Source organism: Cervus elaphus, chromosome 7 (assembly GCF_910594005.1).
Source record: "Cervus elaphus chromosome 7, mCerEla1.1, whole genome shotgun sequence".
Lineage (NCBI taxonomy): Eukaryota > Metazoa > Chordata > Mammalia > Artiodactyla > Cervidae > Cervus > Cervus elaphus.
The window spans coordinates 42,714,438-42,739,247 of record NC_057821.1 but is presented as its reverse complement, the minus strand read 5'-3'; positions in this window follow the sequence as shown (position 1 = coordinate 42,739,247).

The following is a 24,810-nucleotide window of genomic DNA, read 5'->3' as shown; positions in this document are numbered from 1 at the left end:
CTGTGCTGGATAAACAGGAGCTGGAGCGATCCTAGCCAGAGAACCAAAACCTCTGTGAGAGGCTTGCTACAAGTTTGACCTGGGCTGCTTTTCTCTGCTCAAATGCAACCCTCCTTCAGAAATGGCTTCATCTTTTCTTTAGTAACAAATCGGCCTCTAGGTGGGTCTTTCCCTCTGCTGGTAAATCCTGAATGAATGGGGTGGCCCAAATGGATGATGAGGAAATGCTGGACCACTGAATAATGAGATGAAGGGTGTGGGATGAAACACAGCATGGGGTAGTGGTCTACACCTGCTGTCCCTGTTGGGGAGGAAGAACGTTTCCTCTGTCTTTCTAGGTTATCCTTCTGGTCTAAGAATTAAATTGACATGAGACAGATGAACAGGAGAAAAATCAAACAAAAATTTTAATAACACTTATCCATGGGTGAAGGATATGTACACTGGAAGAACCAATGCTGAAGCTGAAGTTCCAATACTTTGGCCATCTGATGTGAAGAATTGACTCATTGGAAAAGACCCTGATGCTGGGAAAAATTGAAGGCAGGAGGAGAAGGGGATGACAGAGGATGAGATGGTTGGATGGCATCACTGACTCAATGGACATGAGTTTGAGCAAACTCTGAGAGATAGTGAAGAACAGAAAAGCCTGGCGTGCTGCAGTCCATGGGGTCACAAAGAGTTGGACGTGACTGAGCAACTGAACTGAACTGATACATGGGTGAGGGACTTCCCAGGTGGTGTTAATGGTAAAGAACCTGCTTGCCAATGCAGGAGACATTAGAGATGTGGGTTCGATCCCTGGGTTGGGAAGATCTCCTGGAGGAAGGCATGACAACCCACTCCAGTAGTCTTGCCTGGAAAATCTCGTGGACAGGTGACTGGCGGGCTACAGTCAATATGGTAGCAAAGAGTTGGACACTGCTGAAGCGACTTATCACTCATGCATACATGGGTGAAACCCAGGTATGAGTCATTCACCAAAACAGATGAAACCCTCAACTACCATCTTCAGCTAAAATCAAAAAGGAATGTTGAGGGTAGTGGTTTGGAAATTCAAAGGGGAGGCAGTCAATTGACATGGAGGTGGATGAGTAAATGGTGGGTAAATAAGTACAGGACCAAGCAGAGAAGATGGGACATGGAGTAAACTCTGCTCTTTAGTCTCTGCCTAGAGTATCCCCTGGAGAAGGCAACGGCAACCCACTCCAGTACTCCTACCTGGAAAATCCCGTGGACGGAGGAGCCTGGTGGGCTGTAGTCCTTGGGGTCGCTAAGAGTCAGACATGACTGAGTGACTTCACTTTCACTTTTCACTTTCATGCATTGGAGAAGGAAATGGCAACCCACTCCAGTGTTCTTGCCTGGAAAATCCTAGGGACGAGGGAGCCTGGTGGGCTGCCGTCTATGGGGTCGCACAGAGTCGGACACGACTGAAGTGACTTAGCAGCAGCAGCAGAGTATCCCCCACCAGATCTGGCCTGTATTCTCTGATGACATCTTTGGTGATAGCTCTATTCCAGGTATGTGCCCTCTATCTGAATTCTTTTAGGTGATTAGGGGCAAGGTCAGTTTCTTCCTGAGACTTTTGGGCTTTGATTGTTTTCAGCTTGAAGTAATTCATATGCCAAAGAGACATTTTGGGGTGAAGAGTTTTGCTCCCCTACATTCCGAAGGATAAGTGAAAGGAAAGATAAAAGCCCTGTTATTTCCTGGAAGAATCCAGAATGATCTCTTGGAGCTTTCCTGGGGAATGTGGGGTGGGAGAGGTACACAATGCAGGAAGAGGTAGAGAGCTTAGTGGAGGGTCTTCACCAGGGAGTCCAGACCTCCGTTTCCCACCCTAGAGGATCCCAGTGAATGTAGAGTCCAGTTTCCACTGGCTCTTACTCACATCTGCTGACATGGAGCACGGGCCCCGGGGAAAGCGGCCCCTGCCCCACTGGTGTTTCGGAGACTCCCTGGGAAATCTACTTAGAGGTAAAGACCTTGAGCCACAGGGAACCAATGTCCTCTAACATTCCTGGTGGGCCCAAGAGCCCGGGGCTGAACCACCAGGAAATGGCAAAGCACCCCAGTACCCCAGCCACACTTCCACCTCCTCAGGCCTCTCCCTGTCCTGATCCTGCAGCCCCGGGAGAGCAAACAGCGAGAACAAGAGAAGCAACAGAGGGAGCTTTAAAACCTCATGATAAAGAGTGATACAGAACCACTGAAGCTGGTTTAATGTGGGCTCGCGACTGAAGTGACTTAGCAGCAGCAGCAGCAGCAGAAGGTACAGAAATGCTATGACCCATCCTTGGGAATCAATGTGCTCATGATTGATTGTTAGAAACGTGTCTGTTTCTTTTCCTATCTTTCTTCCTACAAAATATATACACATATGATGAAAATAATATGTGTCTATATGTATGTAGAAATCTATAGCTATCTATATATATATACACACACATATACATATATATGTATGTATATGTATGGGCTTCCTTGGTGGCTCAGATGGTAAAGAATCTTTCGTACATATATATATACATATAAATAGCAACATGATTTGGGCATAAAAATTAATTGAGAGTGAAAATATTTTAAATCTTATCTGAACTTCCCTTATCTGACCAAAGTAGAGCCTTCCGAAAAATACAGCTGCCGCCAACCCACCTCCAAGGGGTTCCCTGCAAATTCTAGGAAGGAGACAGGCAGACCATTCCCAGCAGTGTCAAAGAAAACCCAACAGAACTGGGTGTACTTTCCCAGTACTTTTAAGCTGATATATAAGCCTTCACCTCTGAGTACTGAGCAAGCTACTCATTACCGAGCGCTCCCCAGGCACCCGCAAATAAACCTTGTCTCTTCTCCTGTTCAGCTGTCTATTGTCAGTTAATTTGCAGGTCCTGACCATTCACCCTAAGTGGGTGGAAGAAGAGTCTTTCCCCAAGAGTTTTTATGTGCAAATACACACACACACACACACACACACACACACACACATTCTGCTGACAGTGACTGCAGGCGCTTTCAGATCCTAAAACATTCTGACTTCCTGTTTCACAATCCCGCACCATCACCCCCACCCTGACACACACGTTGCACACACTTGCCGCTAGGAGCGGCTCTCCTCCCATCGAGCTCTGCTTCTGTCGGGCAGCATCAGCTGTGTTCCATCCGGTCCGCTGGGCACTGATACCTCCAACCACAGCTGAGGCCCCCGGCCTTCAGGACACCAGAGTCATCAGCGAGCCTCCTATTGTTGACAGGAACTGGGGGCAGGGGAGTCCTCTGTTCCTTGTGTGATTTTCGGTGAGACAGCTTATTTTTAAGCACAGTTTTAATTGCTTTGTTTTGTTTTCTTCCCTTTCAAATCCTGCTCTCCCCACGGGGCTTCTACCTGTATCTGGCGTGACCCAGAGAGTTCCCGTTCCCTAGTAGGAACCCCCGGCTCCCGCAGGCCCCTGGTCTGCACCCCCCGGGGCCCTGCAAACACCGCCTGGCACCAGGCCCAAGTCCACAGTCATGAATCCATAAATCTAAAATCCAGAAGTCCCTGAAAACAGAGAGATTTTTTTATAACCACCTTGGTGGCCAAATGTGAAGTGATACAAGGCTGCATTTATCCCCCTAGTATGGATATTCATGTACTATTTTGCTGATACAGGAATGTGGAAATATTGAGGTGTTTCATCCCAGGGGTTGCCTCTGACCTCTTTGGGATGTTATCAGACATTTGGTTTATGCACCACATTTATGCCTTGCTAAAATGGGAAATGTTCTGAATTCTGAAAACTGTTTGTCTTCCAGGGCTTCAGATACGTGACTGTGGCCTTCGGATGTTTCAGTACATGTGCCCCTCCCCACTCCTCACACCTGGGTTTCCTTGCAGGTCAAGTTCTCCATCTCTTGACTCTACAATAGCAACTGTCCCCAGGCTCATACAGATTCAGTGTGACCAGTGGGGATGACCCACACAAGGTCCAAAGCTGGGCCCTCACTGCATGTGGGAGTTTATGACACAAAACTCATCCTTAGCATCACTTTAAGAAAAAATAATAGACAGACAAAATGTTTTCAGATCTCAGCAGGCACTTGGGTCCAGCTAGGACCCAACAGGAAAAAACAATGTTGAAAAAAAAAATTTTTTTTTAATCTTTCCAGTAGTCCGTTGGGCTTTCCTGGTTGCTCAGTGGCAAAAAATTTGCCTGCCAATACAGGAGATGTGGGTTTGATCTCTGGGTTGGGGAGATCCCTGGAGAAAGAAATGGCAACTCATTCCAGTATTCTTACCTGGGAAATCCCATGGACAGAGGAGCCTGGAGGGATACAGTCCATGGGGTTGCAAAAGAGTCAGACATGACTGAGAGACCAAATAACAACAAGTAGTCCATTACGAACACCTGAATGGATGAATACTGGATCAGTTCTGATGGGTGTTTTTAAATCATTTTTGTTATTTTACTTCCCCTCTTTTTCCCCTTTCCTTTCAGCACTGCCCAAGGTCTGGACTCTGCCCTCCTGGTGTTATAAATGGACATGCTTGGATTCATCAAACTTCATTCAAGGACCTGTGTCTCCCTTTATATTTGTATTCAGGATTTCTACTCCTTCAGAAGGCGCCTCCCCCGAGATTGGCAAGGTCCATACCCCACAAGATAAGGATGCTCTCTGGGGAACTGACAGGCATTCCTGGCCCCAACCTGGGGACCAGCAGGGGTCCCTGCCATCTTGAGTTTTTCACCTTCCTGTGGAGCATATACATGGCAGACCTTCCTCATGCTGACAATGGCTTCTCACTACATGACTTCAGTATTTTTTGCTAAAATGCTTCCTCCCTCTCAGAAGTCAGAGGCCAGAGAAAATAAGTGACTTAGACGAAAGTCTGTCTCTCAGTTAGGCATTTTTTAATTTCATTTATAAATGAAAAAGATGATGCTCAAGGAGCTGAGTGAGTCCTTTATCTAAGATCACAGAGCTGGTTAGGAACCTGGTCAGAATTTGAACCCAGGTCCTCAGCTTCTTAACTGCTGTTTGTTATTGTTCAGTCGCTCAGTCATGTCTGACTCTGTGACCCCATGGACTGCAGCACGCCAGGCTGCCCTGTTCTTCATTATCTCCCAGAGTTTGCTCAAACTCATGTCCGTTGAGTCGGTGATGCCATCCAACCATCTCATCCTCTGTCACCCCCTTTTCCTCCTGCCCTCAGTCCTTCCCAGCATCAGAGTCTTTTCCAGTGAGTCAGCTCTTCTCATCAGGTGGCCAAAGTATTGGAGTTTCAGCTTCAGCATCAGTCCTTCCAATAATGAATATTCAGGGTTGATTTCCCTTAGGATTGACTAGTTTGATCTCCTTGCAGTCCAGGTGAATCTCAAGAGTCTTCCCCAGCTGTTTCTTACTTTATCCCATATTCCTAATCCACCAGAGGCATTCATTTGAAGAAAGGAAGAAATTGGGTCTTTCTGGTCAGAGCTGGCTTCCAAGGCAAGGTGGTGCTAGTGGTAAAGAATCTGCCTCCAATGCAGGAGACATAAGAGATGTGGGTTCTATCCCTGGGTCGGGAAGATTCCCTGGAGAAGGAAGTGGCAACCCATTCCAGTATTCTTGCCTGGGGAATCCCATGGACAAAGGACCCTGGCGGGCTACAATCCATGAGGTCTCAAAGAGTCAGACACGACTGAAGCGACTTAGTATGGTCAGAGCTAGTTGAGAAGCACATTGGCTTTTGAGTAGCCAAGATCTCATATTCTCAGCATTTTCAGTAAAGACATAATTTTTGAGTCTGTGTCCTCTCCTTTCACTTTTTTACATGAATGGGTGTTTCAATAGAAATGGGATTCCTACATTTCAGATGTTAACGTGCCTACCCCATTTAATAATGTTTTGGCTTAATTTTTAAAGAGTGCTGAAGATGTTTGGTAGGGTTGTTGTAATAAAGTACTGCAAACAGGTGACTTAAACAACAGAAACTTGATGCCTCATGGTTCTGGAAGTTAGAATTCTGACATGGAGGTGTTGGTGGGGCCAAGCTCCCTCTGAAGGTCCCAGGGAAAAAGCTGTCCCTGCCTCTCTGTTAGCTTCTAGTAGTTTCTTGGAGTGTGACAGAATAGTTCCAATCATCTTTTTTTTTTTTTTTTAATTCATACTTCTTTCCAATTTTCTCAGTTTTCCCCTAAAGTCCTATATTTTTTCCAGTATCCCATCCAGGATACAACATATTTAGTTGTCATGACTCCCAAGGTGCCTCTTGGCTGTGACAGTTTCTTAGACTTTCCATGTAGTTTATGTGGGGTTTTTTTCTTTGTTTGTTTGTTTTGTTTTTTAATTTTTTGGCTATACCATTTTTTGTTTTGTTTTGGTTTTTTTTCTTAATTTTTTGGAACTCAAAAGTGGGATTTGAGTTCTCTGACCAGGGGTTGAACCCAGGTCCCTGTATTGGAAGTATGGAGTCTTAGCCAGTAGACCGGCAGGGAAGTCCCCAATCTTCACATGATGTTCTCTAGTGTGCATGTGTGTTTGTGTCCAAATCACCCCTTTTTACAAGGACACAAGTCATATTGGATTAGGGGAACCCTCTACTGCAGTATGACTTCATCTTTTCTAACTGTGTCTGCAATGACCCTTTTTCCACATACGGTCAGGTTCTGAGAGTAGGGCTTTGACATGTGAATTCTGGTGGACACGTTTTAACCCATAATGATCTATCCTCTGCCCCCCTAAAATTTTTGTCCTTCCCACATGCAAATTACATTTATCTTACCCCAACAGCCCTGAGAGTCTTCATTTATTCCAACATCAACTCTAAGTCCTAAATCTCATCTAAATAATGCATGGGTGAGAGAGTAAGATTTACCCAGGGCAAAATTCCTTTCCACCTGGGAACCTGTGAAACCAGACCACAAGTTAACCTGCTTCCAAAACACAACAATGGGGCAGTCAAAGCACAGACCTTCCTATTCCAAAAGGGAGAAATCAGAAGGAAAGAAGGGCCATGGATCCTGAGAAAATTTGAAACCTAGAAGAGTAAATTCCATTAGATTTTCAGGCTTGAGAATCATCCTCTTTGGTTCAGAGCTTTGTCCTTTGAGCCCACCCACATTAGGAAGGGTAATCTGCTTCACTCAAAGTCTAATTTAAACATTAATCACATCTTTTAAAAAATGCTTTCCCAGAAACATTTAGACTGGGGTTTTACCAAACAAGTGGGCATTATAACCCAAACAAGTTGACACATCAAGTTAGCCATCACAGATATTTTCTGAAAAAAAGTACTATAATGTGTCCAGGATGGAGGAAATTCAGGAAGAGACACTTAGAAGAGAAAGTGGAGGAGACTTTCAGGCTGTTAAACCTTGGGGATGCACCAGTGGGGCAGGACCCAGTGGGATCAGCTGAAGACTGTGTGAAGAGTAGTTTTCACCTGTCCCAGTAGCTTGGATCAGAGAAATGGACAGAAATGATAGTGTGGAGGGGGGAAGTCAGGGTTGCGGCACAAGGAGAAGACCTACGGGAGAGCAGCTGGTCTGCAGCTGGGTACGCTGGCGGAGAGTGATGGGCTGAATGTCTGTGTCATCCCCGCCTCAGTCCCCGTATTCACATGCTGCAGCCCTAACCCCCAGTGTGACGGTATTTGGAGGTGGATCTTTGGGAGGTGAGGTCATGAGTGTGCAGCCTCCGTAATGGGATTAGTACCCTTTACAAAACGAATAAGAGACCCCAGAGCTTCCTTTCTCGGCCACGTGAGCGGGAAGAGCTAAGAGCGGGATGTCTCTGAGAACTCAATCTGCCCCACCCCCACTTTCTCTTGGACTTGCATGCTCTAGAACTCTGAGAAATCAATGTCTGTTGTTTAAACCACTCAGGCTTTGATTTTTTTCTTAATAATTTTTTTTAAATTTATTTTTGGCTGTGCTGGGTCTTCACTGCTGTGCGGACTTTTCTCTAGTTGTGGAGACGAGGGGCTACTCTCTAGTTGCGGTGCACAGGCTTCTCACTATGACGGCTTCTTTTGTTGCAGAGCACAGGCTCTAGGGCGAGTGGGCTTCAGTATTTGGGGCACGTGGGCTCAGTAGTTGAGGTTCCCGGGCTCTAGAGCCCAGGCTCAGGAGCTGGGGTGCACGGGCTTAGTTGCTCTGTGGCACGTGGGATCTTCCTGGATCAGGGATCAAACTCGTGTCTCCTGCATTGGCAGGCGGATTCTTTACCACTGAGCCACCAGGGACGCTTTAATGTTTTATCACAGCATCAGGAGCTAAGACACAGAGGAAGCTACTCACGGCCTCTCGAGTGCCTCCCCAGGGCAGTATTTCATCACTTTGTTCTTGTCTCCCTGTCTCCCCCCAAGACCTCAGCTTCCATGGGTTGGTCTGATGAGAGGCTGTCTCTTCAGCAACCAGCACGGGACCTGGTGTCCTGAAGCTGCTTAAGCAAGAATTATTGAATGAAGATGTCAGTGCACTCTACCCAACTTTTTAAAATGCAGTGGTACCAGGAATAAATAAATAAATAAAACGCAGCGGTGGCAATGACATTTTGTAAGGGTGGAAGGAGATGCATGCAATTTAGTTGGTGGGGTGCAGGAAACCTATCTTGAAACTGTGTTGGCCAGGCAAGCACACTGCTTTTACCTCAAATGTGCGGTTGTTTGAGTTGGCTTGGGGAAGGCTGATGGCTGAAAAGAGAAAAGTGTTAAAACCCTCCCAGCCACCCCCTTGGCGCCTACAAAAGCCTGGCGCTTGTGTGAGCCTGCGTTAAGATAAAGTGACTTTTTCAGGAGACCAGCCTGCAAGTGCTTTTCTGTTCCTGGTCTGTAACCAGAGATCTTAATCTCCACACAGAACAGAGGTTCGTGTCTAGACACTCTCTAGTCTAAAGAGCGCGGAGGGAGAAGGAAGGAAGGAACACTTCTTGAAGGGGTCAAAGAATGGAGGTAGAGCTTGTGGTCCCAAGGAGAAATGCCTGCCCCCTGGGTGGGGCAGAGCTCACCCACTGAAATCCTTCTTGGAGCTCTCAGACTGTTCATCTGTCGTGGGCCTGTCTAGTTTCTGCAAAGGAGGGCGGCGTGGAAGTGGGCAGCTGGATTTATGATGATATTTCCATGTCAGGCTGCTCTTCACCCACACATTACACATCACACGTGACATTTGATTCCCCTGTGTTGCTAATGGCACTCGGGGCCTCCTTCCTTTGAAGAAGACTTGGGAGAGGACCAGAGGGCAATCAGTGCCTCTAGCTTCCCACTGACAGCGAGGCAGCTCCAAACTGGGACCCCTGATTTCCATTTCAAAACTGCGTTCAATTTAGTTGATTTAAAGGACTTGACTTTGCTCTGTGAAATGACTGTGGCCGGCGAGCTCCGCCCGTGGCTCTTTGAAAGACATAAACACGCTCCCTGCGGGGACTGATGGAGCTCCGCCACCCATTGTTTATCTAAAAACAGCGTTTTATTATTGTCGCTCAATTAGTCCAGACAGCGGACACAAATGACTCTCCACGGCTCCATGCCTGCCCTGCGCATCACATATAAATGCCAAAGACGGCTCTAATAGCTGGCTAATAAAATCAAAATGTGCCTGTATTGACTCCGCGATTACTCAAATCGTCACCCTTTCTTCTGAAATCTCTTCTTAATCTAATTACGTACAATATTTTCACTTTAGTAAAAGAACATTAAACTGAGTAATCAACAATTCTGTTCTCAATTTATTTATGAGCAGCCAACCAAGGTTCTTCTGAACGTAAACTTTGGAGGGGAGTTTATTTTCTATAAACAAACGAGCATATTTTTTCCCCCTCAAGGTCAAAATATTATTGCCTGTGTAGGGTTTTTTCCTATAAACTTTTTTTTTTTTTCTAAAAATTGCACAATCTGTCATTTCAGAGACACTCACGAAAAGCCACTCCTAATCACTTACAGAAGATAAGTTTGTCCCTGTTTATACTCACTGCTGTGAAAATGCTATTATACGCAAATGTTTCATGTGTTTTACAAACATATGCTCTCACACACGTACTCACCGCAGAGGCAGTGTCTGAAGTAGGAAAGGTCTTTTGAAAAGACAGAAAAAGAAATGCATTGAGCCCCTTAACATTTCCCATTTTTCAAATCCGTCTTGGAAGCACGGGAGACCGATGCTTAAAAATCACGTGTCATTGATTGAGTCCAAATACTACTCTGTGAATGGAAAGATGCCTGCTGTCTGCCTTGGGCCTCTAGTTGATGGCTGAGCAGGCTGAGGGTCAGAGAAGGAAGGAGATTTAAGGAAGGTGAGCGACCACATTAGTGATAAGCGGACGGCTGGGACCCAAGGGTGCCAGTCACATCCCTGGACCCATGTGTGAGTGAAGCACAAAATCCAAGGGCTGGGCTAGTGAGGCTTCATCCTCTTAGTGGGGGTCATCAGGAGATGCTGCAGGTAAGGACAGGTGTCAAGTTCAGCTGCTTCGCAGTGGCCTCCCCTCCCCTCAAATTTTCTACCCTCATCCTTTCCCCGCAAACATACACACGTGCACACTTCAGTAATAGAACATTTGTAAAGCTTTCATTTGAGTTTCAGGTTGGAACACCTCCAGGCCAAACATAAAGAAAATCTCCAGGCTGGCGCTCTGCTCCCTCAGGGCCCCTGCCAGTCTCCCTCTGGTTCCTGACATGGATGGGGAACCGGCATTACCTCACGTCTCAAAACTCTGTCTCTGGGCAGGCTAGCTCTTGCCCCTCTGTGCTCCCACCTCGGGGTGAGAAGAAGGCGGATGGAGGGCGGGTACAGGGTTGGGGGGGTAATATTGGCACAGTAGAGGGATTCCTCTTTCCACCCCGAGAAATTACAATGTTGGAGGCAGAAGGTCACAGTGAAGGAGGTTCCCAAACCGTTCCAGTGGCAGAGGTTGGAGGTGGTGAACGGTAGTTCGGGGCCTGCCCTCCTGAGTGGGCTTCATCCTTGTTCCACTGGACGAGCCTCCACCATTTCATGGGAAGAACAGGAAGCCTGAGGTCATCACCAGAGCAGCGCCGAACTGTCAAACGACCTTACTTTGGTGCCCAGCAAATGCCTCTGCCGCTTACCCAGCACTGACCTTGGGCACATGTCATGGCTCCTTCTGTCTCGGCTTCTTTATCTACAAATATTTTCTAACGATTCCTAGCCTTGCCTTCTGGGCATGTGGGACACTCTGCAAAGCACACAGTGTCCCCTCAATGTAGCTCCTCATCGGAATGACGCTAAGTGCCAAGGAGAAGGAAGGGGTGTCCGGCGGACGATGAGGGAGTGAGAGAATGAGTGCCTTGGGGAACACAGTGTTATTCCAGCAGGTATAAGCTGTGAGTTAGGGCTCATCTGCCCTGTGCACGCCTTTAAGAGAGAATACAGTTTTTGTAGTGTCACAGTCGTCCACACCGGTGTCAGCTGGCCGGTTTCCCTTCACTCTCCTTCTGCGCTCACGGGGGGAACCGCCAGTTTCTATCTGGAAGCAGTTGCCAGTGAGCTGCTCAGTTGAGGGATGGGCTTCCTGTGTTTCCACAGCCCATTTCAACGGCATCAAACTGGGGCTTGAAAAGTTTTTCCTCAGGAAGCCACACGAATGACCCGCCAGACAAGTCGATCGTCCTGGAGCGATTCACCCTGAATTTTTAAGCTCTCACCCGTCTGTCTCCTTTTGCCTTCTGAAACCGCAAAGCAGTTAGAGATTCTAATCTCTCAACCCAAGTCACTTTGTCATCGCAGTCAGATGTCACCTAGGGTCACCATCGCCCATCTGTGGTGGAAAGTTCCAAGGGGCTGCAGTTGCTTTTGTGATCTGCCGGTTGACGTGGAGAGCACACCCTGAAACCCAACAGGAAGGAGGTTTTCTGAGGCGGGTTAAAAATATATTTACGTTTGTTTATATCCGAGAGATTATTTTTAGTCTGAGGCAGAGGCCTGACAAGGATCTGGAGGCCTGTGACGGTGTGGCTTAACCAGTGGGATTTGCACCTGCACAAAGCCAGGAGTTTGGGTGTTTCTGCTTCTGGCTGGTTACCTCACGTCCCTGACTCCCTCCCAGTCTCCCAAAGGCTTCAGGATCAGGTAAAATGGATCCCAGAGCTGCCTTTGCAGCTAATTTCTGTTTCTCTGCAGGCTGGCAGGCCACCTCGAGGCAGGCCACACTTGAGAGGCCAAGGCTCTCTGAGTTGAGTTTCAGGCTCCTCCTTGAGGTTAAGGGATAAGAGATGTGCCTTCAGAAGTCTCTGTGCAAAGCTGGGCTGTGTTGCTAATGACGGCGACGTCCGTGGCTTCCCAGCTCATGCACCACCATCCCACAACGACCCCCGCCTCCATGCAGCCATGCAGGGGCATGAGGACCGGAACAAGCTGAGATGAATGGCACACCCCCAGGGGACTGCAGGTTGACAATAACTCTGGGATCGGCGGAGGGACGGGGGCACTCACGAATCACCAGTGACCACGTGGGTCCTCCTGTCCCCACGCCCCCGTGGATTGCTCCTGCCAGGTTCTCTTGTACCTGCTCTGTGACGACCTGCCAGCCCAGGGCTCTTGGGTCCAGACATGATAGAGCCGACGCAGTCAGGGTTCGGCCTACACCCCCAGGGGTCCCCCTCTCATTTTCCTGCACATCAGCTCCAGGCGTGCCGAGCAGCACCTGTGTCTTTTTGGCAGCAGGCTACCCTCAGGGTTCTGGAACTTGAGAAAAGTAACAGCGAGAATTTGCATCCTTCCAGGGATGACAGGGAAGCCTGGCGTGCTGCAGTCCGTGGGGTCGCAGAGAGTCGGACACGACTGAGTGACTGAGCGACAACAACAAAGAGATGACAGCCCTTAACCAGCAGATGACAGATGAAGTAGGATATAAATACTCCGGCTTCTCTGGGTCCTAATCAGGACCATGGTAGGGGCCATGGGGAGGCGCTGGAGAGAGTGTCAGTCCCCTCCTCACTTCCCTCTCTGGGGCCTTGCACCATGTTGCACCCTCACCCAGTATCCTTCTTCTCTGGGCCTGACTTCCCAAACCTTCTACCGGATTCTCCTGGGGACGTTCCTTAAATGAATCACTCAGTGTCTGCTTGCGGTGAATCTAACCTAAGTAAGAACAACACAAGGCATGGAGGGCAATGTTCGCTCCATGACCCAGGCTGACTTAAAAAAAAATTGTGCACAAAGTGAGAATTGCAAGTTGAGTTTTATTTGGGGCAAAACGGGGATTGCAGCCCGGGAGAGAGCACCTCAGATAGCTCTGAGAAACTGCTCCAAAGAAGCAGGTGGCAAGGTCAATATACATGTGATTTGGGTGAAGGGGGAATACAGGCAATCAAGCATGTATTTTTCCAGAAGGTTTCTACTAGTTTCGTGGAGTCTTTGCTAGTCACAAGGAACAGTCATCACCCTGAAGGATTTTGGCGCTTTTCTAAATATGAAGAGATGTAAGAATTGGGCTCATGAAAATGTCTAACTATCTGAAGACTTGTCCTACCAGGTATCTGCCCCCTCAGCACAGAGCGCCTCACTGCTGATCTCCACCCTGAACTCCTTTCATTGAAGGTCAGCAGTTGCAGCAGAAGCTCGTGACTTGATCCCTGGAGAGGTAGATGGCAAGTACCCATGACAAGTGCCAATTTGTAGTTGACACCCAGAATCAACCCAGCTTCCCCTCAGCTCACATCGTTTGTCATCTCCTTAGAGTTCAGGCTTCTCAGATCAGCCCATAAAGATTCTTCGAGTGAAAGAATCTCTCACGTTGCTGTTGCACAAGCATAATGGGCAACTGTTTTCCTGTTCCACAGAGTCTTCTGTAAGATCTCGACTCAAAGTCAGCACCAGGGCCCCCGGGGGACATTCTACTTCCTAAGTTTTAACTCAGAGTAACACAGGCCTTGGCCAAAGCTTCAAACCACACAATCACCCCGTGTTTCTCCCTTCCTTGACCCGGCAAAAATGAAAGGCAACAGGGGCCTTATGGGGCCTTCTCTGACTTTGGAAAACTTTTCAAAAATAGTTTTAGTTCCTTTCTTATCGTCTCCCCAGAGTCTGATAATTCCTGGAAGGAGGACTATAGGTTCATTGATTCTTGGGGACTCCAGCAGAAAATCAGTCTTGTAGTTCAAGAAAGCTGGACAGAAGCCCCACATGCTCCCCTGTTGGGAGCTGTCCGCTCCCCCTCCACCCCCCTCCTTGGGCCCTCTGAGCCTTGGCATTAACTCCGGCTTCTCCGCAGAGCAGGCAGCCACAAACACCATGCAACCAGGGAAGAAAATGGTGCAAACTGGGAGAATGCCAGTTCCTCCAGCTTGTCCTTCCTCCTCTTTATATGAACTCCAAGAGCATCAAGTTTAGGAGAAACACCAACGTTGGTTTCAACATGACATACCACTGGGCTTGCCCTTCTCACTGTTGGTCTTGACCCAACCTTGGAAGCATCGCCAAAATACAAGCTTGGACCAGAAGAACTACAGACAAACACTCCAAAGTCCTGTGAGTGATTCTGTCTTGACACTCACCATTCGCATCAGGGCTTGGGTGTGGGGGTGGGGAGTGGGGAGGGAAAACCAGGAAGAGGGGAGTCAGGCACGTCCTCCTCATCCCCCCAGATCTTGGGCTGAGGTTCACCTGTCAAGGCCTGACGGCCTGGTCATGGTGGGCTGGGACCTCGGTATTCATTCAAGTTCTAATCCTAGAGAGGATGATTCCTAGGTGTGTCAAGGGAAGGAGAAGCCCCCTGGGAAGGAGAGAGGTGGCCTGAGGGAGAAGACAGAAGCGGGTGAGGTGGAGGGTAGCAAGAAAATGCACCTTGTGTAGGCACTCATTTATTCAAGTTGTGCCAAGAATGTCCTTCAGGGCCTGGCTTTCCCCCTCAACCCGCAGACCCGAGGGAGGCCCAGGAGGCACGGCCACCCTCAGCAGGACTGTTTGGGTTGGAGGAGCGATTGTCTTGAATGCCAACTTCAGCAAAACTCTTGAGGACTCTGCCAACTCAGGTGTGGCAAACAATGAAATGCTTTTTTCCTTTCTTTTCCTTTCTCTTTCCTTTCTTGCCAGAGCAAGGGAATTCTGTGCTTGCCATGGTGTTTTAATTAATTTTTGATGAAAAAAAGGGGGGGGGGCAGGTAAGGGAGTTAAAATTAAAGCCTGCTATATAAAAGCAAAGCAATTTCTGGAAGGTCATGAGCTGCTGCTGGCAAGTGCATCCAGGAGTTAGAAACAACGTGCTTGCTGTCTCGGGAGCAAACCGGCAGAGCACCGCCAGGCTGGAGGGGCCCCCTCAGCGTGAGTCAGCGCTGGGTTCGGTCAGGGCTTCCCACGAGCCCCTCTGAAGCCGACCGAGGAGGCCGGGCTGCAGGAGCAGCGGCCCATCCATAGGCCGAGGGCCTGTTCTCTGGTCTTGGCTCCTCAGCGCTTCCGTGGGAAGGAGGTGGAGGGGTGGGGAGGGAGGAGGCTCTTGCCTCATCACCCAGCACAGCACTCAGCATGCCACAGTGTGGGCTTGTGGAGGATAGCAGAGCTTCCCAAAACTGTCCTAGTCTCTAAAACTTTTCACTGAAGAGGCTCAAGCAAGATCCAGGGGAAAAACATATAGGGATCGCCTTAATTTCTCCCTATCATAAACTATAAAAATTATATATGCCATTAAGATTCGTGAGAAAGGCGAGAAAATAAGAATTTCTTTAAGTGAGCAATCCATTATGTATTTCTCCACATTAGGGGCAGAAAACCAGTTTGGTATAGTGGAAAAGAACAGATGTGGGCCCTGGGTCCAGGCTGCCTGGGTCCGTGGCCTTGCTCTGACATCTTGGGCAAGTTACACCTCATTTATAAATTGATCATATTAACAGAACCTATCTCATAGGATTGTTGTGACATTTAAATGAGCTGACATATACACTGCCCATACAATAATGCCTGGTACACGGTAAGTGCTATTTAAGTATTGTTATTATTATTATTTATTGCTTTGGGTCAGTCATCACACTAGGAACTTTACATAGCTTGTTTTGCGTTTCACATACAACGTCTCTATCAAATAAACACTATTTATTTTATAATTGAAGAAACCGAATCCAAGCGAGATGCAGTCATTTGTGCATCTGGTGATTGTTGGACACTTGTATTTGAGCCTAGATCTGTCTGACTCCAAAGTCTGTGCTTTTTCTAAGTTCCACTCAAGGTGACATGTTTGGAAACTCTCCTGCTCACCATCCTGTCAGCATTCTCTCAACCACCAAAGCTTAGAAAAACATAGCACTGAGGTTAGTTTCCCCCAGACTCCGACACAGGAGCAGTTGTATCTCCGTCAGAGAAAATTCTGAGCACCAGTAACGGTTCTAGCTGCAGTGGAGCACTTAGAGGAAATGAATTTAGGAAGTCTCAATTAGAGACCTCTCAAGATTTCAAGGATTAGATGAGAAAAATATGAAGCAGTTGAATAATCATTCTTCTGCTCTGATTGGGGAGGTCAAATTCCCTTTATGTAATGAAGATGATAGTTCCAGGGCTCGGGAATAGAGTTCTCAGCTACTGCATATTAAAAAACAATAGAGCTCCAAAAATATCCAATCAACCCAGACCTTCTCTAGGGAAACTTAAAGTCTGAGCCACTGGGTATAGATGGTCATGTGTCCTGTGAGTAAAACCACATCCCTTGGAGACTGGCAGGAGAAAAGGGAGACCAAAGTGGGACCGTTGCTAGACACCAGAATTGCATTATAGTTCTCCTGACTTGACCTCATGCTGTTCTCTCGACCTGATAATTCTGAGATGAACCTCTCTGGTTGTATCCAGGAACTATTCCTTCTGTACAATGGTCACTAGCTCAGATGACCATTTTTTAAAAACTTTTTATTTTCTATTGCGGTATAGCTGATTAACAGTGTTATGATAATTTCAGGCGAACAGTGAAGGGACGCTGCCAAACATATACATGTATCCTTTCTCCCCTAAACTCCTCTCTCATCCAGGCTGCCACCTAACATTGAGCAGAGTTCCCTGTGCTGTAGGGTAGGTCCTTGTTGGGTATCCATTCTAAATATAGCAGTGTGTACGTGTCCATCCCAAACTCCCTCTCTCTTACCCCCCATCCTGATGACCTTTTAAGTTTAACATATTGAAGCCATTTGGACCTTCGTGTGGACATTTCCAAGTGCTGTTTCTATGTCCAGCTGTTTCCCAGGCTCACCTAAGCACCTGTAGAGCCGATGTGTCTTGCTCTACTTTGGGAATTGAAACAGCCAGTTGGAAGGGAGGTAGGTTTGTTTTTTTTTTTCCTTTAATTCCAATGGACTTTTAAGACCTTCCTAATGAAGTATTGCATACATACAGAAAAGCACATAGATCATTAAGTTTGTACCTCAATGAACTTTCACAAAATGAACATACCTGTGTAATTACCACCCAGGTCAACAAACAGACATTATCAGCACCCAAGAAATCCCCGGCAAGTTTCTGTCAATTGTTACCACTTCTCCTCTCCAAAGGTGCCCACTCCTGAGTTATAACACCATAGCTTAGTTTTATTTGCATTGAGGTCATAACTAAATAGAATTGTACTTTATATATTCTTTCTGGTCTGGCTACTTGGCATTATATTTGAAATTTTTTCATGTATATGTATAATAGGAGTGCATTTATATTCATTGCTGTATAGTATTCCATTTTACAATATATTCATTCATTCTACTGTCCATTTAATGGACATTTAGATTGGCTACAGTTTGCGACTATTATGAATAGTTCTTTCCTGACTTATAAGTGAGGAAGGGGACCCCATTGGTGACTGCTGAGTATAGGCACAGTCAGAGATGCCCTGGGTATGACCTGGGGCCTCTGATCATCAAGAGATTCCTTAAAGGAAAGTTATCTCCCCACTGGTTTGTCAATTCTTAAAATGCTTTTGATCAAGACAAAGATTTTCAAAGAAATATCTCTGAGAAAGGAGACCTCTGGAGAGGAAAACAAGCAAAAGCAAAAAGAATGTGAGGAGGAACCACTGGGAGTGGGCCCTGGTACCTGGATGGAAGTGGAATTCCAAAAGAAATGGAGCAGGATGAGGGGAAAGCCTGGAGGCAGATGCGGAGTGAAGCTGGTAGTGCTCCAGTGGGAATTCACCTCCAAATCATCCGTCTCAAAGAAGAGATGAATTAAGACTCTGTTTAGAAGGTCTTTGGAGAAAAAGTCACGCTCAAGGGACAAGGAAGTGCTGCCATTTTTCTTAGAGTCTGAGAGCAATGAAGGTAAGTGGGCAGAACATCAATGACTGTCAAAATTCCAGCTTCTCCTCCCCTAGTAAAATGCTCCTGATGGGCAAAAACTATCCAATCAGTGACTATTTCTAGCATCCTTTGGGTTGGGCCAAGAGAATATGTGTAGAATCAGGATTTGTCACTCTGAGCCACAGCAATTAAGAAGAAGACAGAGCTTCTCCACCCTCAATGTTTCTTTCCTTGGCTGCATAAAGCACATCTAATTATCACGAGACAGCAAAGCCATGAGATGTCAGCCTCTCAATCCTTGACTTACCTCATTGAGGAAGTTGGTGTCCACCTCTCACACCTACATTGGACTGTTCTGTGAATGAGACATAGACTCTTGCTGTAAGTTACCAAAGGTTGGGTTTATTTGTTACAGCAGCTAGTGTTACCCTCACCAATGCAGTTTGGCTTCTGAAATAACTCACAGTATCCACAGAAAGGGAAAATAAAAGAACAATGTCATTATATTACTGCCATTTGATTTGATAGAAGATAAAAAATGAGAAGGGAGGTGAACTCAAAAGAACTTTCCTCAAACTTTCTTAAGTCACTGGAGAATATTCACTGTTAGTATAAAAATAGGACAATGATAATGTCAACACATAATATCTGTGCCTAATAGATTTACACTCCCCCAATTTGCATTTTAATTTCCTGGAACTGGCTCATGACACATTCTTATGTGGGATTCAACATTTAGCAACAAATAAGAGTCCTTTTTCTCTTGGCACTTCTTATTCCTCCCTCCCCCTCACCCCAGTCCTCCCCGCTGCTTTCTTCTTCCCACAAAGCTCATTTTTGGCAAAACAATTTTCATAAACCACACACTTTAATGAATTAAGCATAGCCCCACAGTCACACTCGCCTTCTCCCAGAGTCCCCCGGCTGACACACGCCTCCAGCTATGGGAATTCTCCCTTACCCCTCTAGGAAAGAAAAAAAAATGTATTAAAAATTCTATCTATAAGTAGAGAAGTTATGCACAGAATGCGATGGCTCTTCTACTTTTTCTTTTTGGAAAATGCAAGAAGGAAGATGATTTTCAAACATTGCATGTCTTCTGAGAAACTAAAAAACCCAGCGCTCTTTTGCTTTTGGCAGTAGCAGAACTGGTTATGATCATAAATCCAATTTCCCCTTTATCCTTTTCAGCGGGAGCTTCATAGAATGGCTGCTGTCTTGTCAAAGAAAGTTGAGGTGTTTGACAACAGGGAAATTTTAAAGAATTTCAAAGAAGAAAAGGACCTTATCAGTCACAGTTTCCAACCTTCTTATTTTAATAGCGAAGTTCATGTAGGTGGTTTAACTCGTCCAAAGTCATCCCATCAGCTGACGGCTTTTGGACAGTTCAGCTACAGTTGACCTTTATAGTTCACGCCACATGGAGTTTCAGGCACATGACCTTCCTGGGTCATCATGTCAGACAGCTGACAGTGATAGAACCACTTCTGTTGACAGAGTAGGGGTCAGGTGAGTGCTAAGAAGAAAGCCAGGTCTTAGGAGCTAGCCCTTCATCACTGAATCCATGTGCTCAAATCCAACAAACTTTCTTTGTTCTTTGGGGGTGGGTGGGGTGCCGACTACACACTAGATGCTTGACTAGACAAAGACATGACCCCTGCCCCACCAGAAGCACACAGCTCCCCGAGGGCAGACGAACAAACAGGCGATTCCAACGTGGTATGATGAATGCTCCTGGCAGGGGATCGCTTCCACAGCCAGGGTGGCTTTTCCCAGGAAGAACACAGCAATAGAGCAGCAGCGCATCGCTGAATCATTCAGCGAGGAGGCACCAACAGCTTTGCCTCCCAACTTGGGAACATCTTGCCCAGCCTCCTCCCACCCACCATCCCCGCCTGTAAGTTTGGAACCGAGAAAGACTTTGGGAACTGAAGATCATGGGCTAATAGGATGCTAAAGGGAAGCCACCCTCGCCGCCCCCCACCAGAGGTAGTTTGTGCTATTCCTGAGCCTTGCACTTCGTTTCATGACTCCGGCTCCTGCCACTTTTCTGGGTTTGAAAGTGTTGCTTATCCAGAGAGCTCCGAGATTGCTTTTGGCAAAGGACTCGAGGCAAGCGGTTCCAACCCTCCTCGCTGTCTCTCTCTTGTTGCCAAAATATAAGACTCTTGGTTTTATGGGAAATGCGTGTGGATTCTCCTTCCAATGATAACCTGAGCCGGCAGTTAAAATGAAGTAGGAGAGGAAGACTAGGAATCAGGAGAACTGGGATTTGGCTCTGAACTGACTACTTGTTAAAATCATCTCTTAGGTTTCTAACAATTCTGGCTCCACATACACTCAAAATGTTACTTCCTTTTAGAGAATGAGTATGTATTACATGCCAGTCATGGTAATAGGGAATGCGATAAAATGATGAAAATCCCAACCCCCTAACAAGTAGATTCCCTAGAGGGTTAAGCAGTTGAGGTGTGGGATCTCAGAGCTGTGCATGGACATCTGTGAGGCTCAGAAGAATGGTACTGTGTATCTTCTGATTCACTAAAGAGAACCAGAGCAGGCCACCCCAAAATATGTCCCTTTGGCATATGGTTTTGAGCTGAAAACACCTGAGAAACAGCAGCGGCAGGAAGGGCTCCCCACCCACCCCTCTTTCTATCTGAAAGTAGGACACAGACTTTCCATGAGAAAGGTGCTCATCCTTCACCAGGAAGAGGTGAATATTCTTGCACCCAAGAAGGGGAGTTGATACGGAGATGAATCTGTAAGACAAACCTACTAGAATAACCTTTGTCTTCCATTAGCCTCCCCCATACATTTCCTAATCACTGCCCCATAATTCACTGCTCCTAGCCCCAACCCCTTCCTCCTTTGTCTTGTCACATCTCCACAGTGTATCTTTCTTTGAGGAAATGGCATATAAGCTCTCAGACCTGTCTACCTCTTTGGATCTTCCTTTCTATGAAGGCTCCCACGTCATGCAAAAATATTAATATCAAATAAAATGCGTTGCTTTTCTCCTGTTAATCTGTCTTTTGTTGGTTTAATTCTCAGACCAGGTCAGAACTTAAGAGGGTAGGGGAAAAAAAGTCTTTCTTCCTCTATACCACTTTTTTCTCTTCCCTGAGAGGCTGGCCTACGTGGACCACAACAAAAAAAACTCTCATAAGCTTCCATCAATGGGGAGCACTTCAGGAGATCAGAGGGAGAGAGAGGGGGTTCAGGGGCAATTATTTCCCTCTCTGGAAGGATGGCTCAATTGAAAGCCACTGCTCATCCTCAACTGACCTACTCACTACCTCACCTTCTCCCTGGGGACAGCCCCGCTGCCGCTAGCCCTAGATTTCTACACTAGTTCTTGTGGTTCCACTCAACTCCACCCACAAGTTTATAATTAGTCCCTTGTCGATAAACTCTCCTTTAGTCTAGACTGATCAGCGGGTGCCATCTGTCTCCTGCTGGGACACTGGCTAATATAGACATGAAGGCCACTTTTGAGATGTGTGTACCTCGGAGGTAGATGAGCAAATAGCGGGATGAAGAGAAGGAGGGGACAGGACACAAGAATGGGAAAGTTATCCCAGAGAAAACAAAGCTAAGTCTTGAAAAGTATCTTGCAGGTAAGGAACTTCCAACTAAGGAGATGATGAGAGGGAGAAATCACTTCAGAGAGCAGGCAAGGATAAATATTCAACAAAGGTAATTATCAAAACCAATGTGTAAACTCAATCCAAAACAATCATAAAATTTGTTTGCTCATTCAACAAATACTTTTTGAGTGCTTGTGCTGTGCCTACTATTTTTTTTTTTCATTCCTTACGTGGACAGCTGTCATGAAGCTGTGAGAAAGGGCTCATACTGTTAAAATAAGTTATGCTTTCTTCCTTCTTTACCTTTGTATTCTTCATCATCTTTCTATCCTTCTTTCCCTCCAGCTTTCTTTTCCCAATATGTATATAGCTTCCACTTCCAGAAGGAAAAACATTCCAAAAGTCAGATTTTAAAGACAGGATGAAAAAACTTGCCTGAATTATTGATTCATAGTTTTATAATGCACCCAGGATAGTAAGGACATTTATAGATTTCATGAGCTGTTTAATATCTATTTGTGGAGCGCCACCATGTGCAGTCATCTTGGACTCATTATGTTTCTTTGGCTGCCCAATGAGTCATAATGAGCCTCTGAAAATGTAAAATAATGGGTTAGAACTAGAGGGAATGAAGTAATAGGCAAAGTCAGATATAAAATTATTATTACACACAGTCTGTAAGAGTGATCAAGACAAGAAGGGGATACAGTGCTTATTACTACACACGCTCAGGTGCACACAAATTTTAAAGAGAGCTTGCAGTAAAGGGGGGGGGTAGGTGGGGAGCCCTATGAACAAGATCCTTACAAGTGATGGGTTGCAGATCTATTTTCCATTAATATTCAAGCAAGAGGGAGCAGGGAGCTCAAATTATGGGGAAGAAATAGAAAAGCCAATGGAGACCCTTTTGAGAAGATAGAGACCTATACTGAGAGGATAAAAGAGACTTTATACTCCAGCACTTAAAATGAAGAGGAAGAGATCATTCCTAAACAGGGCACAAGAAATAGATTGACTTCTCTCCCTATTAACCTCTGGGCTTCCAAAGGAAGCCAGCTGAAGCAAAGCAGGACAAAAAAAAAAATTCTATTTGAACACAATGAAAAGTATCTTCTGTAATGAGAGCCATATTTTGGAAAAGCATTCATGTAATTTTCCCTTTGAGTTTGCAAGTATAGGTCCTTCTTCCCAATTGGTTCCAGGGTCATCTGTCCAGAGGTCTGTGGGTATGTTACAAACAGTATGAAAAGAGAAAGAAAGAGTTGATATTCAGGCTTTTGATATTCAAAATCTAAAAAAAAAAAGTTTTTTGAAGCAAGACAATAGTCTCACAAAAAGACCATTTTTCCCCTCAGATCCATGGGAATCCCTTTATCTCCTCCTTTGGCCCGCTAAGCATCAACAAGAAGCACCCAGAATCTCAGTGTTCTCCTGCAGATAGAAAAGTTATTCCCCTGGAGATACAACCTGCTTGTTGCTCCAGGGGAGGAGGAGATGCCTCAAAGGAGCGCAGATAAGTCCTGCCCTTCCTGTCCAGGAGATGATGAGTGGATGAAGGGAGTTGGGGGAGGGCTTGATTTAGGAATATCCCAAAGGAGTTGATGATGACACCAAGGGCCAGAGGACTGTTAGGAAGAAGAGCCCAGCATTGTTAGGAGGATAGGGTGAAGTTCGAGCCAAGGTCTACTTTGCACTTCTAGAAGACTGGGTCAGACTCTTTATGGTAGTGAGAGACAGAACAAATCAATAGGAAATAGTTTAGTTCAGGTTACTTGCTCAGTCATGTCCAACTCTTTGAGACCCCATGGACTGCAGCACGCTAGGCTTCCCTGTCCATCACCAACTCCCGGAGTGTACTCAAACTCATGTCCATTGAGTCGGTGATGCCATCCAACCATCTCATCCTCTGTCGTCCCCTTCTCCTCCTGCCCTCAATCTTTCCCAGCATCAGGGTCTTTTTCAAGGAGTCAGTTCTTTGCATCAGGTGGCCAAAGTATTGGAGTTTCAGCTTCAGCATCAGTCCTTCCAATGAATATTCAGGACTGATTTCCTTTAGGATGGACTGGCTGGATCTCCTTGCAGTCCAAGGAACTCTCAAGAGTCTTCTCCAACATCACAGTTCAAAAGCATCAATTCTTTGGTGCTCAGCTTTCTTTATGGTCCAACTCTCACATCCATACATGACCACTGGAAAAACCATAGCTTTGACTAGACGGACCTTTGTTGGCAAAGGAAATAGTTAGGCCATGTTTAAAAATAGAACCCTGACCTAGAATCTGCCCAGAAGGCCAACTCCTTATCTAGGGTAATCAGCCTAGGCAGGCAGCCTACTACAAGTCAGTCTTGTGGGAAGGAAGCCAGTTTGCTATCCCTAGTGAGAATCCAGGAAGCTAAACAATAACTTCTATAATAATCAGCCCCAAATGGCCAGGACTTGATTAATAACTGACATCATTCCTAACCTTTGTCCCCACCTCCATCTTACGGCCAATCAGAAAAAATCAAATGCATGCACCCCCCAATCAACCACATAGGATACCCTGACTCTAGTGAGGCTGTCTACAGCTTCCCCACACCAACAGATCCAATCAGGGCACACATTTCCTGCCTTCCCTTTTTCCCACTTATAAAGCTTTCTTACTCCTCTGCCTGCCTTCGAGTCTGCCAAAATGCAAGTGATGGTGGCTGACTCCCTTGATATATAACAAGCTCAAAATAAATAGCCTTTGCTTTTCTCATCAGGTTGGTCTTCATTTATTTCCATAGTAGAGAAGCTTATCTTGAAGCCAGTTGGTCTAACCTAGGGGCCCTATGGCAGGGTAATTTGGTCAGAAAGTTTCTGTCTCCCTGAAATTCATACTGGTTTCCCTGGTGGCTCTGTAGTAAAGAATTCACCTACCAGTGCAGGAGATGTGGGTTTGATCCTTGGGTTGGGAAGATCCCCTGGAGGAGGAAATGGCAACCCTCTCCAGTATTCTTGCCTAGAAAATCCCATGAGCAGAGGAGCTTGGCAGGCTATAGTCCATGGGGTTGCAAAGAGTA